Below are 12,916 nucleotides of genomic sequence, written 5' to 3'. Positions count from 1 at the left end.
GTTTTGACTAATCTTCTTTCATTAATTAACGTGTTTGGCATACCAAATTAACCTTTACTAATTCATGTTAAACCAACATAGGATGTTTTCTGCAAGTGGATATTCGCGAATGTCATAGGACTGACACGACACGTGTTAATAACTGTCAAAGCGCACATACTTTACATCTATAGACTAATTATAATATCATATCTACCTTTATAACACTTTAGTGTCTCATATTGCAGTAGCAAACACGGTGTTCAAAAGTCAAGCCCTTTTCCCTCTACATTCTCTCTATCAGAAGTGTTTGGCTTGTGTTGGGTCCGACTTGGCCCGGGCGATCAAAACCAACTTTAAACACACAGACGTATCTTCAAATGTGTTTACATCTACAAATTAGTGTTATGGCTACCTATATACCACTTTATAATGTCACGGTACATCGTATTTAAAGAAAACAAGGTGCTCAAAGTGAAGCATTTTTACTGTATTTTCTTAAGAAAATCTGTCAGAAGTGTTCGGTCCGACTTGGCCCGGTCTGTCAAAATCATCTTAAACCTCACAGATGTATCATGAAATGGATTCAAATCTATAGATTAGTATTATATCCACCTATATACCACTTTATAGTGTCTCAGATCGCTGTAATTAAAGAAAACAAGGTGCTCAAAGTGAAGCCCTTTTCCCTCTACATTCTCAACATAGTCTCTATCAGAAGTGTTTTGCTTGTGTTGGGTCCGACTTGGCCCGGGCGATCAAAATCAATTTTAAACACACATATGTATCTTCAAATGTGTTTACATCTATAGATTAGTGTTATATCTACCTATATACAACTTTATAATGTCACGGTACATCGTATTTAAAGAAACCAAGGGGCTCAAAGTGAAGTATTTTTACTGTATTTTCTCAAGAAAATCTATGTCAGAAGTGTTCGGTCCGACTTGGCCCGGGCTGTCAAATCAACTGAAACCTCACAGATGTATCATCAAATGGATTCACAGCTATAGATTATGTTATATCCACCTAAATACAACTTTATAGTGTCTCAGATTGCTGTTATTAAAGAAAACAAGGTGCTCAAAGTGAAGCCCTTTTCCCTCTACATACTCAAAATAGTCTCTATCAGAAGTGTTTTGCTTGTGTTGGGTCCGACTTGGCCCGGGCGGTCAGAATCAATTTTAAACACACAGACGTATCTTCAAATGTGTTTACATCTTAGGATTAGTGTTATATCTACCTATATACCACTTTATAATGTAACAGTTTATCGCATTTAAAGAAAACAAGGGTTCAAAATGAAGCCATTTTTCCCTTTACATTCTCAACATAGTCTCTATCAGAAGTGTTTGTCTTGTGTTGGGTCCGACTTGGCCCGGGCGGTCAAAATCAACTTTAAACACACCAGATGTATCTTCAAATGTTTTTACATCTATAGATTGGTGTTATATCTACCTATATACCACTTTATAATGTCACGGTACATTGTATTTAAAGATAACAAGGGGCTCAAAGTGAAGTATTTCTACTGTATTTTCTTAAGAAAATCTATGTCAGAAGTGTTGGGTCCGACTTGGCCCAGGCTGTCAAAATCAACTTTAAACACACAGATCTATCTTAAAATGTGTTTACATCTATAGGTTAGTGTTATATCTACCTATGTACCACTTTATAATGTCACAGTTTATCGGATTTAAAGAAAACCATGAGTTCAATGTGAAGCCCTTTTTCCTCTACATTCTCAACATGACTAGTATTATATCTACCTATATAACACTTAATAATGTTGCACGATAACTCAAAGAAAACTTGTCTGTTAAAGTCGAGCACTTTCACTGTATCTTCTCAAGAAAATTTCACCAAATGTGTTGGAGTGAAGTATACTCTTTAAAGTGAAGCCCTTTTTTCATGGTATGTGTCTGGTCGGAAAATTCCTTGCTTTTACGTAATCCGTCGTGGTTTTTTTCAAGGATCATACTCACAGGGTAACACTTGGAGAAGGTAAGGTGAGACACTTTGCATTTCAGGATAAACCTCTCCCTCAACCCTGCTTAATGCTTCTATTATCTATGAGTGTGTTTAGGAAAACAGGATTATCTGAGACAGATGTAATCTGCCATACCGCGAGATTACGTGCTGCATCTCCGAGCAACTCGTTCTGTGAAAACACACTTCTCCTGAACCTGACTTGGACCACTCAGTATTATTGTCGTGATGGTTAAAGACGCCATAAAATAAAGTTCTCTATATATCTAGCAACTTTTTTTATATAAGCAACCCCTAAAGCCCCCTCTTGGGTTGCACACACCACTTTCGCACCTTTCGGAAACACATTAATTGGGCTGGCCGGGCCCGTGTGCGAAATACGCATCAGTCGGAAAGCACACGTTAAATTTCCAAAGTAAGTAAGTAAGTAAGTAAGCAACTTTGTTTTACAGTCGTGATGTTTAAGATTATTAACCACCCGGGACAAGTCGATCCGACAGGTTGAATGATACGCAGGATGCAAAAGGAGGTAAGTGCAAGTACGGTACAGAAACTGAAGTAAGTTGGGCTCTCTTAGTTTTCTGTATGCTTACACATCATCACGTCATACTGGATTTAATTTATTTTCTTATTCTAATACTGCTAATCTTTGTCAGTGGCCAGTGAAAGTATCACAAGGGAAAATTCCAATATATACAAAATATACAATTTGTATATATGGTTTATCAAAAAATATACAATTTTGTATATATGGTATATCCAAAAATATACAATTTTGTATATATGGATAGATTTTACCCCTGCTTTACTCAGTTCCTTTTTACTGGATTCTCACAATATGTGATTAATATTGAAAATATTACTAATAATACCGGACAGTATTATTGCATGTGACAAATATACTTTAAAACTATGTTCATTATGACAACTTTATTTGGAGTGTTGGCATTTATTCATGTTGACAGCATTTTACATAATAAAGAAATAGAAGATTTCAGCAGACTTTTGTAACTGTTAGATATATAATACGTCCGCCTACTGTTTACAAATAAGATGATCTATACATACAAGTAGTTCAGAGTAGTTTTAAACAGTGACGGTAAAATAAATTTATCGTGAAGAGCGGCAAATATGAATATATACAATTTAATATATATGTTTCGGTTTTGTCATGGTATGTTGATTCTGAATCTAAAATATTGCTTGATATTGTTTGCCAAACAGTTGTATGCACTGTCCATCGTGATACTTCTACTTAATTATATAAAAAAGGATGTTTGTTTAGACATGCGTTCATTGTAAACAAGGCCGTGTTTTCGTTTGCTGGTTAGCTTTTACAGGTCAAAAGCGAAGTTAATCACATTACTTTCGTGACGCATTTTAGGCCTGTCATACAGTTCCTGAAACAAATATATCCAATACAGCCGATGCAAGTCAATCATATTTGGCAAGACTAGATTACTGCAGTTATATATTTTATCAATATAATCAAACAATTGTTTTTATTTTTGTAAAATATGTTCATTTCAGAAACTAGATGTTAGTCTAGCGGTCTTAACTCGCATTAATTTGGTTACACGTTTCATGATTTACAGTATTCGTGAAGAATATGTAACAATTAGCCACAATTAGAGCCTTTGGTAGGAGTAGAGGGAATGATAAGCATAGACTTGCTAAGTATTTTATGATATTCATGATAGCTCAAAAGAAACTTTGATTTATGTTTGTAGTACACCCCAAAAGAGGGATAACACAAGTGATATATTAAGATGACATACAACTTATACATACTTACGTGTATAAACTACTATCAAACAGTGAGGATAACAGGTGTTTGCATAGAGGTGAGCGTATCCTGCACCACCGGTGGAACAAACACACGCAAAGGCAAGTTAGTTGTTAAACCCGATTAGCACAAGTCAAAACAGAGAATTTCATCGGACATAACTCCCTTTGCTACTTCTGTGGTAGTCACCAATCAACCCATTTATACTTCCAAAAATAGCTTTAACCCTTTTAAAGCTTTTGAGAAATTCAACAGTATGGGTTTTGTCTGACAAAGCAAGAAAAACAAATGGTGCATGTTTCGGCCAATGATTAAAGTATTCTTGCAAGTCTAAGGGTCCAACAGGAGTTATTTCTGCGACATGCTATTTCAAAACCATTCATTCATGCTTCAACTGTAAATTGTTAATTTTCATTATGCAATATTATGTATAACTGTATATAGGGAGAAGGTGGGAATAAGTGCTGAACTTTTGCCCAATCCCTTTGTCTTTTTGGACAATACAATATGTTTAATAATAATAATAATAAGCAACCAATGTATTATGATCAGGGTCCATTGGCATCCCTTCAGCAAGTGCGAATCAGGTTCTAACCCATCTGTTTTGTCATGTATCACGCGCTATACAGTCGAACCTCGCTTATCCGGACAATTGCTTTTTCTAAAATGTTGTCCGGATAAACGAGTTTCTGGATATCTGAATACCTTGTTATCTGACCAGAAGTCCTTCCCCTACCTCAATTCTACCGAGGCATGTGTGAAATGAATGGCAAAAATATGATTTATGAAGGATCGACCAATTACTAATAACATACATTGTGCTGTACAGACCTACGCAGCATGCTGTGACAGCGCACTGCATTATTGAAACGGCTGAATAAATGCATATGTAGCCTATTTTAAATTATGCACTTGTTTTGTGTACAGATACGACGGCGAGGTTGGGGCAACCTGACACACATGAGCATTAATGTTTACCTGTACTTGTTGAGAGCCAAGGTTGAAGTCATTCATGTGTGAAAAATGTTGTCGAGGCATCTGTAAACGGCTAAAGAAATGCAAATGTAGCCTAGTTTAGACTATGCACTTGCTTTGTGTACAGATGTGACGGCGAGGTAAGGGCAACCTGACACACATGCGCATTAATAGCCATGTTTACCTGTACTTGTACTTGACTGCCAAAAATGCTGTCGAGGCATGTGTACATGTTCTTTGTCGAATTGCATTATTAAAGTACATCAAGATGAGACATCATATACATTCATATATATTTGTTGAGCACGAAACCTTGAAGTGTAGCCAGGACATTTCCTCGAAACTATGGGCGGCCTTGTAGCTTCAATATCTTATAAATTATAGGTCAAGGTGTATTCAGCAAACAAAGATCCGAAGGGCTGTATTTCCTTCATCGAACACACTATGCGTTCATCACAGTTTGTGACGGATTACGGATACGAACGAACTAGCACTTGTTTTGCAGGTATGTTTTGTTAAGATTTGTTTTCTTGTTCTCTCTCTACCCTCTACTTCCTTAATCACAATTTAAATCCGAAATAGACTTTCGGGCCTAACACTGTGGCAATTTTAGACCCTCTGTTTCTGTATTTACTTGAGCTCATTTCCCCTAAAGTTTACACATCTCATAAGACTAAGTCATCAATGATGTCAAAGCTGTCTGACATGTTTCTTATGAACAGTTTATGAAGCTAAACAATGTCCAAGTGACTTAAGCACAAAAATACGCGAACACTTCTGACATAAAATTTCTTAAGAAAATACAGTAAAAATGCTTCACTTTGAGCACCTTGTTTTCTTTAAATACGATGTACCGTGACATAATAAAGTGGTATTTAGGTAGATATAATACTAATCTAAAGATGTGAATCCATTTGAAGATACATCTGTGTGTTTTAAGTTGATTTTGACCACCCGGGCCAAGTCGGACCCAACACAAGACAAACACTTCCGATAGAGACTATGTTGAGAATGTAGAGGGAAAAGGGCTTCACTTTGAGCCCCTTGTTTTCTTAAAGGACAGCGTTCTGAGACACTATAAAGTGGTATATAGGTAGATAGAACACTAGTCTATAGGTGTAAACACATTTAAAGATAGATCTGTGAGGTTTAAGTTGATTTTGACAGACCGGGCCAAGTCGGACCGAACACTTCCGACAGAGATTTTCTTAAGAAAATACAGTAAAAATGCTTCACTTTGAGTACCTTGTTTTTTTTAAATACGATGTACCGTGACATAATAAAGTGGTATTTAGGTAGATATAATACTAATCTAAAGATGTGAATCCATTTGATGATACATATGTGAGGTTTAAGTTGATTTTGACCGTCCGGGCCAAGTCGGACCGAACACTTCTGACATAGAATTTCTTAAGAAAATACAGTAAAAATGCTTGACTTTGAGCACCTTAGTTTTCTTTAAATACGATGTACCGGGACATAATAAAGTGGTATTTAGGTAGATATAATACTAATCTAAAGATGTGAATCCATTTGAAGATACATCTGTGTGTTTAAAGTTGATTTTGACCGCCCGGGCCAAGTCGGACCCAACACAAGCAAAACACTTCTGATAGAGACTATGTTGAGAATGTAGAGGGAAAAGGGCTTCACTTTGAGCCCCTTGTTTTCTTTAAGCACAGCGTTCTGAGACACTATAAAGTGGTATTTAGGTAGATAGAACACTAGTCTATAGGTGTAAACACATTTAAAGATAGATCTGTGAGGTTTAAGTTGATTTTGACAGCCCGGGCCAAGTCGGACCGAACACTTCTGACAGAGATTTTCTTAAGAAAATACAGTAAAAATGCTTCACTTTGAGCCCCTTGTTTTCTTTAAATACGATGTACCGTGACATAATAAAGTGGTATTTAGGTAGATATAATACTAATCTAAAGATGTGAATCCATTTGATGATACATCTGTGAGGTTTAAGTTGATTTTGATCGCCCGGGCCAAGTCGGACCGAACCCTTCTGACATAGATTTTCTAAAGAAAATACAGTAAAAATGCTTGACTTTGAGCACCTTGGTTTCTTTAAGTACAGTGATCTGAGACACTATAAAGTGGTATTTAGGTAGATATTATGCTAGTGAATAGACCTGAACCCATTTGATGATACATATGTGAGTTTAAAGTTGATTTTGACAGCCCGGGCCAAGTCGGACCGAACACCTGTGTGACTGTTGAGAGTATAGGGAGAAGAGGTCTACTTTAACCAACGTGTCTGCTTTAAATACGACGATCAGTGACATTATAAAGTGGTATTTACTTATATATAGAACATTCCTATAAATATAAACACTATGCTCACAGATGGAAATTTGTATCACGATAGCTAGAAGTATTTGATACGTTTCAAATCTTACTTCGTTTAACGATTGCTCTTTTACATGTTACCAAGATCAGCGACGCTTACACACTGCGCCACTTTCTGGTTGTCAAGCGATTTACTCCGAATTACTTATTTATGGTGCACTTTTTTGTTTGGTGATTGTTCATTAATGTCATGTGTGTATGTTGCATCAATTATATGTAGGTATGGTCGCGTCGTCCCCTCGGATAGTACAGCGCTTATCAGTGCAAGCGTTGATCAGCATTCCTGCACGTAGTCGCCTGGTGAGTTTAAGTTTGCTTAACGCTGCACCCACCAATAAATAGTCAAGTTATATGACGGAGGCCTGTAATTTATAGTGAATGATATTGGGGTCCAACAAACTGAACAAATACCACACTACTACCAAATGGCCGAGTAGCCTTTCCTTCAACATATTGAGGTATCATCATTTGCGGGAGCAAGTATCGCCAGTGAAGTTTCAGCTTTGCAGTTCAAGCGGTTGCTTAGGAGATGATGTTTATAGAGCTAGGAAATGCAATTTCAGAAAATTTCAAAATACAATGACCTAAGAAACATCAATTATAAAATAGTAGGTGAGCTAATTTTTGATACATTCACATGACTGTTTTCAGCTTTTTTCTAAATAACCCTTAGGAAGCATGTGTTTGCGATTGGGATTTTTTTCCAAAAAACATAATCAAGCCCCTTTTGTACTGAAAACAAATGAGATATGTCATGCATTGTAGTAAAAAATGATATGCTTCTTTCGTGCAGACTGAGTTGTACTGAAATATCAAGAAGTTAAATATTAATTCACAGCTACGTTTATTAATCTGCAACCTGTTGAAGACTGTTCAGGAGGTCATTCTTCAAAGACCGCAGCCAGACATCTATGGTTCGTTATTGCTTCTTGCGAGGAGCTATTATATCTTGTTTAAGTGGGTAAATGTAGTGGCAGGAAATTGGCTATTTGACTATTATTGATCGATATCTCATCATAGATATAAATGAAGCTTAAGTTAAACTTTTAAGCGAATTCCTTTGTTTGCTTTTCGCCAATCCTAACATATGTTCCGATTCATACTCTGTTAAATGTGAGCCATACTCCATACGCCATGTAATAAGCATGGCAAAATGCTGCCAGATTACTTTAGCGGTATTGACTCATGCACACAAAAGAACCATACATAATTAAATTGGTAACAGACTCAACATGACAAATATTGAACATGTTCCTTGTTTATCAGGTATATCTAATATAGTACATTTCTACACACGCAAATGATGGAACACAATCATCTTTGTTTGTTTGTTTATTTGTTTGTTTACCGTTTAACGCCGCACTCCGCAATATTCCTGCTATATGACGGCGGTCTGTAAATAATCGAACCAGACAATCCAGTGATTAACATCATGCGCATCGAGAACACAGTAAGCAAACTCGCATGTTATATATGCGTTGAAGATAAACATGCTCTCACAAGGTGAAACCTAGCATTTGAAACACGACTATCGAAGCAGATTCCGTTGACGTTAACAACACACCCTTGGACTAACGTGAATTTATATAAATTAACTATTCCATGTTATGTCTAGAAATATAAGCGACAAAACCATTACCTTCTTCCACCCACAAAAAATCGATTGAACGATTCCGACAACACCAAAAGCATGTTTAAAAAAAAAAAAAAATCACTTTCTATTAGTTTGTTTCTTTGTTGTTTAACGCCGCTCAACAACATTCCAGCTTTAGGACGGCGTCTTAAAATATTTGAGTCTGGACCAGACAATAAAGTGATTGACATCGTGAGCATCGATCCACGCATTTGGGATACGATGACATAAATCAACCACGTCAGCGAAAGGGCGTTTACCTTTTCAATAACATCACAGCACAGCTGATGGCCTTCAAACCAGGACTAGTTTGTCAGATTGGTTTCGTTTCGACTTGTAATCTTGTTGCGGCGAGTTGTCGTGAAACTGTTATAACGTATAACTACCATCTATATGAGAGCGTGGGATATGAAGATTAGGAAATGTTTATATGGGTTCGTTAATTAGATACGCCTCGACTTTAATTCTATAACAATGTCGTATCACTAATAAACATATAAGTCAACTATTTGTGATTGATCTATTTTCGCACTTTACATAATTCATAATTATTTTGCGCCACTTCGACACATGCGACTTTCCTAGCTGATCTTTCACTTTTTATAACAAAGGCATTAATTCTTCTGTTCAGGCGAATCCTGATAATCAACTAGTGTCAGATGTCTCGCGTCCACATAGGATTCAACATAATGATTGTAATCCCTCTATAGGTCTGTATTTTAGTAGGGTTCATTTTCCATACACTTAACACATCCCATAAGAATGTATGGTCGTCATAGCTGTCTGAAAAACGTTTTAATATAGCAGTTTTTTAAGGACTAACGCACAATATCGAAAATGCTTTATGTTTTATATGTAAGGAATTAACTAAGACACAGACACTATTGGCGCACTGCGTGTGTAACTTAACAATAACTTAGAAGGAGTATGGTATAAAGGGTGTAAATGTGAAGTGAAACGTTGAGAAGGATTCAGTGAGGGAACTTTTGAGACATGTCTTAATGCTGTCCATTTAAAATCCTTTGTGTGCCCAACAAGTGACGTTTTATATAGAGCAAACCGTTGGCTCTACAATTGTGTAACACGCATTTTGCACTCGCCTCGTCTCAGTGAAATCAGTGAGACCTTACAACCTCTGGGTACAGTCTCCCGGTGAAACGTAGCCTCCCAAACGGCAAGCAATTTACGTTTTGTCAGACCTACACGTGACCGAAAGTGGTTAAACTCACGCGATCTTTGATCCGTCCTCGTTACTCGATGTTATAATGACAATGTCACTGTGAACTCAAACAAGTCCCGCAACTAGCTTTACATATATCATGCCGTAAATCAATGCTGTTTTGGTGGACAAGTTTTGCACTAGCATTTTCACTTTGAACAAATACAGCGAGGTCTCTAACATTTTCATCAATAATAGTGTATACGCCTCTAAAGACAACATTTTCTTCACAATTATTACATTCTCAAGCACTGGCTCACAGTTAAAGGTAACCAGTGTATATTGTTTCATATATTTGCTTTAATTATGATTTCTTAAACCATTCAACAAATTAAGCATCAAATAGAATAGCCAAATAGTTTAGAATTTCTACCCTGCTCTCTCAAAAAGGAAAAGATAATAGCTTTTAAATTGGAGGAATTGACATAATCGTAAACACAGGTAATAATCGTCACATATTTAATGACATTAATATCGGTAGCTAACTTGTAGCCTACCCAAGAATTACAGCCCTCAAGTTTGAGGAATGACATGATCAAAAACACAGGTAAGAATCGTCACATGTTTTAACGACATTAACATAGGTTAGGTGTAGCCTGCGGATGCTTGTTTTCTATACCGACTGGTTTGTCGACGGACAAGGTAGCAGTTTCCACTCGTGCCATTTGGAAGTATGCCATTCAAATCACCTCCGTTACGCTTTGTCGGAAAGACACGAATGTTGTACATGGCAACGATAAACATCCTCATGTAAGGTTTTGGTACCAAACTTGTCACCTACCACGCACGCTTCTTAGATTTGTGTGATTATTTTGTATTCAAATAGTTTTAATTATCTTTATAAAACCATGGAGGGGATATGTATTAAATTATATTTTTAAAGAAGTGCTTCTGTTGAAATCACAGTTATACCTTCATGTGTTTGTTACCGTATCGTCTTGAGTAAGTGCGCACCCAAGCCTAATCAATGCGCACCCCCTCTATTAGATTCAGTAATTTGGAGTAGGTATTATTAACAAAAACAGAGCTACATCGTATCCCTTCCTCGAATTCAGGTAAACGAACAGGTGATAACAAACGTGGTCAATAAAACAATGAAATTTGGGTTAAAACATCACTAGACATGATGATTTGTGTTATTAATTATATTTCCTGTTCTGTGCATTGTCTACAAGTGATTTGGTGACAAAATACCTCAAAATAAAACTTATTATTTTTGGATGTAATAATAGGAATTATTGTAAAAAGAACATTATTATTTTATCAGGAATAATATGTTCTAATGTTGTGTTATTTTAGTGGCAGCTTTACTATGTATTTTTAAAATAATGAGAACCATAAGTGTAGCACTTTGGTACAGCTGATGTATCCATTCTATGGTAACCGAAGTTTGTTTCAAGGCGTCAATAGTGATAATCCCGCCGTGGTTGCTGTAAATAACGATGAGTTGGCTCGATCTTCCGATCACTTTTCGAACAATTTCGCCGAAATAAATGAAATCAATATTGAATGAAATTTTGAATAAAACTAATAAAATATATTACAAACATAAGTCCAGATATACATTGACCACTTTTTATAACCAGAGTAATTACATGATAAACTTGCGTACTTCAGTACGGATTTGTTGACATGGTTGTTGTCTTTAGGTTGGGAAAAAACATCAAAACTCACAATGGCGTGTATAATGTGCATCCCCCCTAAACAGCTATCTTTTTGGAGAGGAAGTGCGCACTGTATACTCAAGATTTTTTTTTTATTTCACTAAAAGAATAAAAAAGTAGTAAAGATTGAAGTTGAACGATATTCATTAAAAATGTTTTATGTATGTGATTAATTATCTGATTATATCTGATTTATCCCATTTTAATTGTCACTGTTCAAGCCATGCTAAAGCCTCATATATGGTTTATCATTTCACAGAGTGAGGACTGAAGAGTAACCAGTTTAGACTTAGTTACTTGGTTGATTGCGTGTCACCGTACCCGGCGGCATGGGTCGTTGCTCACACTATCAAGTACTGGATTGTCTGTTACAGGCCGCGTCATATGGCTGGAATATTGCTGGGTGTCGTAAAACAAGAAACAACCGAGTGAACACTCACTTATAATGTGAGTTGATTGTCTTCGTCTTTCATTCGTAGGCATTGTTCCATATTTAAATAGACCATTTTAATAAATCAAAGATAATTACCCTTCACACCATGGTACCTGTTTTCCCTTTTTGTTCAGTGGTTAAAATAAAGGATTTCTTACAAACTAAGAAACTGTCGGTATATACTTAGGGCAGTCATTAACTGTAGATTTACACTATAAAACTGCAGACAAAGTGTATAGTTCTAATGTTTCTCCGATGCCATTCGCTCGCAAAGCCACTTGACAGAAAGATTGCATGTATATAGTTGTTCAAAGTATTAACATTGAACATACATATGATTCATATTTAACCCCGTTGAGATTTCCGGGTTAAAATTTGTCCCCAACAACCCATGCTGGCTGTGAGAGGCTACCAATTGGACCGGGTGGTCAGGCTGGGTGACTTGGATGATGGCATGTCATCGTTCTCTGACGGCAATGGTTAGTTGTTCACAATATCAATCACTGGATCGTCTCCATTATTTACAGGTCGTCGCCATATAGCTGGGTCTGTTGCTAAGTGCGACGTTAAACAAAGCTCACTTGTTCAAGGTATCAACATTCAACATGTTTGACTGTTCAAGGCATCAATATGTGATAAGTATGGCTGCACAAGATATAATAAAAGGTGAAGAACCAGGTTAGAATAGGTCTTCAGCAACCCATGCTTGCTGTGAGAGGTGACTATGGTTATCGTAAGAGGCGAATAACGTGATTGGGTGGTCACACTCAAGGACATTACAAATAACAGGCCCTCCTTGATACCTGGACATTGTGCAGAAAGACGTTAAAACAGGACGGGAAAGCACATTATCAGTGACCTAGTTACAGTGCACTTATTG

At 36.7% G+C, this 12,916-nt stretch overlaps 1 protein-coding gene and 1 long non-coding RNA gene across 2 annotated transcripts in view; one reads left to right on the top strand and one right to left on the bottom strand.

Annotated features, from left to right (window-relative positions):
- Positions 1–12,916, bottom strand: part of LOC124140794 — a 35,928-nt gene that overhangs the window by 19,363 nt on the left and 3,649 nt on the right. The window lies entirely within an intron of this gene.
- LOC125379628 lies at positions 4,722–12,804 on the top strand. The gene is made up of 3 exons (XR_007220962.1): positions 4,722–5,234; positions 11,978–12,050; positions 12,564–12,804. It is a non-coding gene; the product is annotated as an uncharacterized LOC125379628 (long non-coding RNA).

This window comes from Haliotis rufescens, unplaced genomic scaffold (genome assembly GCF_023055435.1).
Source record: "Haliotis rufescens isolate VD_foot unplaced genomic scaffold, xgHalRufe1.0.p SCAF_141, whole genome shotgun sequence".
Classification (NCBI taxonomy): Eukaryota; Metazoa; Mollusca; class Gastropoda; order Lepetellida; family Haliotidae; genus Haliotis; species Haliotis rufescens.
The sequence above is the reverse complement of the archived record's forward strand: the minus strand, read 5'-3'. Positions and strand labels throughout refer to the sequence as shown.